Source organism: Sturnira hondurensis, unplaced genomic scaffold (genome assembly GCF_014824575.4).
Source record: "Sturnira hondurensis isolate 20B ecotype Veracruz unplaced genomic scaffold, ASM1482457v3 Scaffold0007578, whole genome shotgun sequence".
In the NCBI taxonomy this organism is placed as follows: Eukaryota; Metazoa; Chordata; class Mammalia; order Chiroptera; family Phyllostomidae; genus Sturnira; species Sturnira hondurensis.
This window is the reverse complement of record NW_028080209.1, coordinates 1,046,966-1,053,804: the sequence shown is the minus strand read 5'-3', so window position 1 is coordinate 1,053,804 and position 6,839 is coordinate 1,046,966.

The following is a 6,839-nucleotide window of genomic DNA, read 5'->3' as shown; positions in this document are numbered from 1 at the left end:
AACGTAACTGCTGTTGTGGGCGGGACGCTGGAGGAAAGTAATCGCGCGTGCGCAAACTAAGACCCCTGCGGGGCTAGGGTCGGAACGAGCGCCTCTTAGTGACTGCAATGGGGAGCGCAGTCGTGCCCCTGAAGGGATTGCAGCGTGTTGGCGGCGTCTCCCCCGCGGAGTGGAACTGGCGCCCTCACGCGGATGAGAGGGTGGTGGCGTCAACCCATTCCCGGGTTGTTTGGGCGTTTCTTAGGAAATTTGGGTATTTTTGGTGCAGTTTGACGCTCCAAGGAAGCTTGTCAGTAGGGGTTCGAGGCCAAAAGAAGGAAGACTTTTTTCTGCAGACTCCTCACTACACCCCCGTACCTGGACGCCATTTACTGGTGATAAGAGAACCGGTTTAGGACCTTTTAGAGTCTCCAACCCACTGTTTCCATTTATGGGGTATTTTATGCATTTTTTTTCAGACTGATCTGCACGTGCATTATCACGGCTTAATCGTCTCTAAATTAACTGCTTTTCATACTTATTTGCAAGCTGGATGAAGGTTTAGAAAGGTTAAGTATGTCAACTTGAAAAAAATTAATTGAAGAATCGAGCATTTATTTGGGAATCTAAAAGTTCCAATTCCTGAAGCACAGATTCAGGCAGAAACCCAAATAGTATCCTAATTACATGGGGAAAGTAAGGGATTTTCATGAGACAAAAGGGATAGTATCTTACAAGCTGAGGAATCTTGGCCATACAGGATGGCTTCCTAGTTCTATCTTCAGACAAGTCTATAATCATCAGTCCTTGTGATCAGCATGTCTGCTTTCCTGCTGACTTCATGTTCCAGGGGTGTCCAACTCCCCACCCAGGATTACTATGAGTGGGGCCCAACACAAAATTGTAAATTTACTTAAAACTTTTTTTTTGCTCATCAGTTTTCATAAGTGTTTGGGTGTTTAATGTGTGGTCCAGTGTGGGGGCGACTTCCTCACTAGTACCCCTGGGTGTCACGGTTGAGGTGTGTAAATATGACTGAGATATGATGTGATCTGCTTAGGGAGGAGGAGTGGCCATTTTCCCTGCTAGGAAAAAGCCATGGGCTGGTGACCAGTTTCTCTGGGGAAAAAGGCCAGCAGCGGCCAGTTTCTTGGAGGAGAAAAAGGCCCCGAGCCCCCACCTCCAGGGCTTTTATTGGCTTCTAATAGACTGGAATACAGGGCCAAAAGGATCAAACAGTAGATAACATTTCAGAGAAATCTGAGGGCTTACTATGAGTCAGTCTGTCAGGAACAGAGTTTTAGGGTTTCCTGCTCAAACCCTTAACATATGAATGAAAGCACTCTTAGCAGAGCAGATTTCACAGGTTTATTAGGAAGTCTTTGTGATGCCAGATTTTTCCCCAGGACACGTTCTAGCAAGGCAAGGAGCTGCACCTCTCCCCATCGGGTATTCAGGCTTAAGGGGATTAGAGCTGGGAAGCACTTCTCCCACAGAATAAGGGGACTTGGACTTTGTCAGAGCCTGGGGGCAAGAGTCCATTGCTCTTTGTTGCAGCCCCCCTGAGTCCTTCCATGAAGGCCTCCCAAGTGATTGAGTCTGGCTTAGGTTGCCCCCCTCAGCGGGCGGGGGTGGGGTGGGGGATGTCTTACCCATCATTGACTTCCAACCAAGCTTTGGGGTCAGAGATAGGAAACTGAGGCAGCATTTGCTACCACAGACAAGCTTTGTCTCCTGCAACTGGCGTTCCAGAGGTCATCCCTCACCCTTAGCCACAAGGGGTCAAGATACAATTCCTAAAACCAGGCAGAGCGGTCTACAACAGTCCAGGACAACTTTTCTTCCAGTGTGGCCCAGAGACACCAAAAGGTTGGACACCCATGTTTAAAACAATTGGGATTTAACCTAGTCCAAAGTTTCAAGGAACAAGATGAGCAATGCAGTTCCTCTAGAATGATTGCTCTGACTCCGTTTAAAAGTGGTTACACAACAAACAAAAAATGCTAAGGAGGATGTGGAGAAAGGGGAACCCTTGTGTGCTGAGGAATCTTGGTGGGAATGCAGATTGGTTCTTGCAACTATGGAAGATTGTATGGAGTTACATAAAAAAATTAAAAATGGAATTCCCTTTTGACCCAGCAATTCTACTTCTGGGATTTATCTGAAGAAACCAAAAACACTAATTTGAAAGAATATATGTACTCTATGTTCTTTGTGGCATTATTTACAACAGCCAAGATTTGGAAGCAGCCCTTGTCCATGCGTAGGCGAGTGGATAAAACAGCAATGGTACATTTATACAGTGGGATACTACTCGGCCATAAAAGATAAGAAAATTTTACCTTTTGTGACAGCATGGATGGACCCGGAGAACATTATGCTAAGTGAAATAAGCTGGTCAGATAAAGACAAATACCATATGGTTTCATTCGTATGTGGAATCTAATGAACAAACTGAAGGAACAAACAAAATAGAGACAGACTCAGATAGAGAGCAGGGGGACAGTCCTGGGGGGTGGGGGTGGCAGGAGCAAATGAAAAAGAAAAAACTCATGGACAAGGACAAGAGTGGGGTGATTGTTGTGGGGAGATGTATGGAGGTGGAAGAGGGTATAAGAGTGATAAATGGTAATGGAAAGAATACAACAAGAAATGGTTCCATGTATGCCCTTTTACAAGTAATAAGTACAGAGTCACATTGATTGGGAATGGATCTAGATTCCATTAGCTTTAAATACAAGCTGTAACCATCCTGGTAACAAAAAACAACCTGTGAATAGTTTGCAGAATGGTTCTACTACACTTACTCACCTGTGTTTCCAATCAATCCTGGTGGTAGGCAGGACAGGGATTTTATTTATGAGACTGAAAGACAGGGGACTTGATACATAATTGGAGACTGACAAAACCAGAACTCAAGCCACCTATCCTCTGATCCAGTGCTTTAACTTTGATCCATACCTGCTCGTGGAAGGGGGCTGACTGGGGGTGCATGACACTTATAATGCCTGAAAATCCTGTCTTTATCCCCCAACCTTTGGTATCTTAGGAAACCTAAATAAAACAGAAGCTTGAAAATAAGAACCCAGTACCCAAGGAGTAAAAGAGGAAACTTGAAGAAGATCAACACTTAATGGATGGGTAAAAGGGAAGAACTGAGAAATGAAACCTGAGAAGAAATGTGTAGCAAAAAATATTAATAAAAAAACAGATGTTAGGAGAAAATGTTTATTCATCTGAATTGATGTAAAAAAATAAAATATTCAACATCCTTTGATATTAAGAAACCCATAATCTAAAAAAGGACATCTTCAAAAATCCTACAGCACACATCAATCACAATACTGGTGAAACATGGAAAGCATTCCTTTTTAATTAAGAACAAGTCAAGGATGGCTGCTCTCAATAATCCTAGTCAATACCATAATGGAAATTTTGGCCAGTCCACGAAATGACAACAAAAATATATAAGTGTTGGAAAGAAACAAGAATGTCAGTATTTGCAGGTGAAATTACTGCATATGTAGTAACCCCACAAGAATATTCAGATAAAACTGATAAGTGAGTTTAGCAAGGTTGCTGGGTACAAAATCAATATAGAAAAAAATCTATATATAAAATATATTGCATTTCTATTATCAGCACCCAACAGTTAGAAAGTATAACTTTAAAAAATGTATTTGCCATTTGGTTACATGAATATACTAGTATACCTGTATGAAAGTCAACCTGTACACTTAGTTTGTGCACTTTATGTTATACCGCAATAAAAAGTTTTAATAAATATACCACTTGCAATAGCAACAAAATATGAAGTACTTAGTAATAAATTTAACAATAAGTGTTCAAACCCTTTGAACAATAAAGCTTTACTGAAAGATATTAAAGAGAATCTAAAGTAACAGAAACAGACTATGTACTTGCAGAGAGAGACTTGATATTGTAGAAATATCAATTCTCTCCAAGACCTTAGTGTTGGGTTAAAGAGGATAATAGAATTCTTAGTGCCTGGTCTGGCTAGAGACCCTCTCATCTGCCCATCTCAGGAGCAGGTTGAGTGGGACAGCCCTTGGTGGTCTTTTTCTCCAACCCAGACATCTCTCCTACAAGCCAGAGAGGGTTTTTTACCTTGAAAGTAATATTCCTGAATTTTATGTGTCCCATCCACCCACCCCTGGTTTTCTCTTTGGCTTCTCTGGCGGATTCTTTTTCTCCTGCCCAGTCTTTCTTTTGCAGGCTTTTCCACAGGTGGCAAGGTGCACAATGAAATTACCTTGATTATGTATGAAGAGCATCAACCCTTCATCCCCGCCCATCTCACCCCAACAACATCTTGTGTCTACTCTTGTGGAAGATGTGTAACTTAGGCTCTAGTCCTTGCAGGGTTTTGCCTTCTTCTACCTTCTCCCACAAAGCTGATTGTCACTGCCTTGACCCTCAGGCCCCTTAATCTCAAAGTAGGAAAGCCCTATCCAGTTTAGGGCTCCTCTCCCCAGCTTGGGACATAGGATTTAGAAAGATTTGCACACTTCTCCCAGCCCAGCTGATCCTTGATGAACTAGAGCATTTTCCTCCCAAGTCTCTTTCATAGACCCACTTGGAAATTCACACAAAGACACATTTGCACATTTAAACCTTTTGTAGCTTATAGGGCTATTTTTCAAAAATCATTTTAGAGCAAATCCCAGAGCTTGCATAATTTGCCTGGAAATCCCAGGCTGGTGTGGCTTAGTGGATTGAGCATCGACTTGAGGACCAAAGGGTTGCCAGTTTGATTCCCCAGATCAGGGCATATGTCTGGGTTGTGGGCCAGGTCCCACCACACATTGGTGTTTTTCTCCCTCTCTCTTTCTCTCTCCCTTCCCCTCTGTCTAAAAATAAATAAATTGTAAAAATAATTTTAATTCACTTGGAAAATACATACGTATTTATGATATATACACATATATAATGATGGCTAGATATAAAATGGCTAGATATACATATATACCATTATTATATATTATATACCAGGAAAAATGAACACAAATTCCTCTATATCACCTAATAAACAGTCAGAGTTTAATTTTTCCTAATTGCCCCCAACTACTTTTGGGAGGCTGCTTTACCATAAGAATCTGACAAGACCCGCAGATGACATTTGATTGGTTTGTCTCTTCCATCTCTTCATCACAACACCCCGCCAGCCCTGCCCCACTACATTCAATTTTAAAATGTCCCTTTGTTTATTGAATAAATAAATAAATAATGCATTGTATTCTGCTACTTTCTGAGTTGGATCTATTGTAATGTTGTGGTATCATTTAATGCACTCTCCTCTCCTCTGGGAATTCAGTTGCTTCTCCTCACATCTCCATCATCCTTTTATCCCCTAAGGAAAGAAGTGTTTGGGGTGAGAGAAAAGCCTCCAGATTGTCTGGGCTGAGCAGACAGTGAAGACCAAGTTGGCATGGTGACCACACAACTTGAAGCGTGTCAAGGCAGAGGGAAGTTTTGACATTTTGAACCATGTGAATATACTACACAATAACAAATAGAATTAGAACAGAATGAGAAGAATGGAATATGTATCTCTGTCAAATTGGTACTCCCATACATTATTGCTGATAGTATAAATTGGTATTTCTTTCCTAGAAGTTTAGGAAACTTGAAAGAACCAAGACCTCTTAATAGAACATTCAAATTTAAGAATTTAGTTTAAGGTAATAACCATAAATGGGCACAAGAATTTACAAAACTAAAGTACTGGAAACAATCAAAATTTTCACCAATGGATGGAAAATGGAAGGTAACAAAACTATTACATAGTGCAAATTTAATTAATATATTTATAATATCACATATATTACATCTTGCATATATAATAACTAAGGAGATATATATACACACACACAACACATCTGCAGTTGGTGATCCAACCACAAGCCAAAACTTACATGACCCTCCCCTTAGGGAACTTACAGTCAAATAATGAGACAAACATTTAACACACAGCCACAACATTCAGTGTACAGTTGTAAAGTGAGATGTATTCCATAAAAGAAAGGTATTTGAGAACATGTGGAATATGATGCAGCCACTGACACTAGTGATTATACAAACTCCATAATAACATATGTGGCATAAAAATAATTAGAAATTTAAGAAGAATGCACTTCAACCTTGGTTCAAATCAGTTATAAGTGATGATGATATCTCATGGGAAATGTGGCAAGAAAAGAAACTTGTAGACATGAGTTCTTTCAGTGCAGGGTAGGTACAGGAACAGGTATAGATGCTATGTATCATGATAGACTCCAGGTCAGAGTGGACCAACATATGGTCAAGGAGAAGAAGTTTTTTTAAGAATTGGTTTATGTGCCCTGGCTGGTGCTGGCCTGAGAACCAAGGAGTTGCTGGTTCAACTCCCAGTCTAGGGCACATGCCTGGGTTGCAGGCCATGTCCCAGCACACACTGATGTTTCCCTCTGACTATTTCTCCCTCCCTTCCTCTCTCTGAAAATAATTAATTAATTAAAAAATAATTCGTTTGTTCATGTTCTGTCTATAGTAAAGGTAACTACCATTTCATTTTAAAAAGTGGAATAAAGAACTGGTTGATTATAGTCACAAATTAGAGGAACATATGAAGGCTAAACTAATTGAAATGAAGGGAAATGCACAGGAAACCAATAGTGATGGAAAGGAAACTGGGACTCAAATAAAGGGAGTGGACCAAAAGGAAGAACAAAACATCTAATCAGAAAAGAATAAAGAAACAAGAATTCAAAAAACTTAGGAGAGGCTTAGGAACCTCCAGGACATCTTTAAATGTTCCAACATCCGAGTTATAGGGGTACCAGAAGGGGAAAAGAAACAGC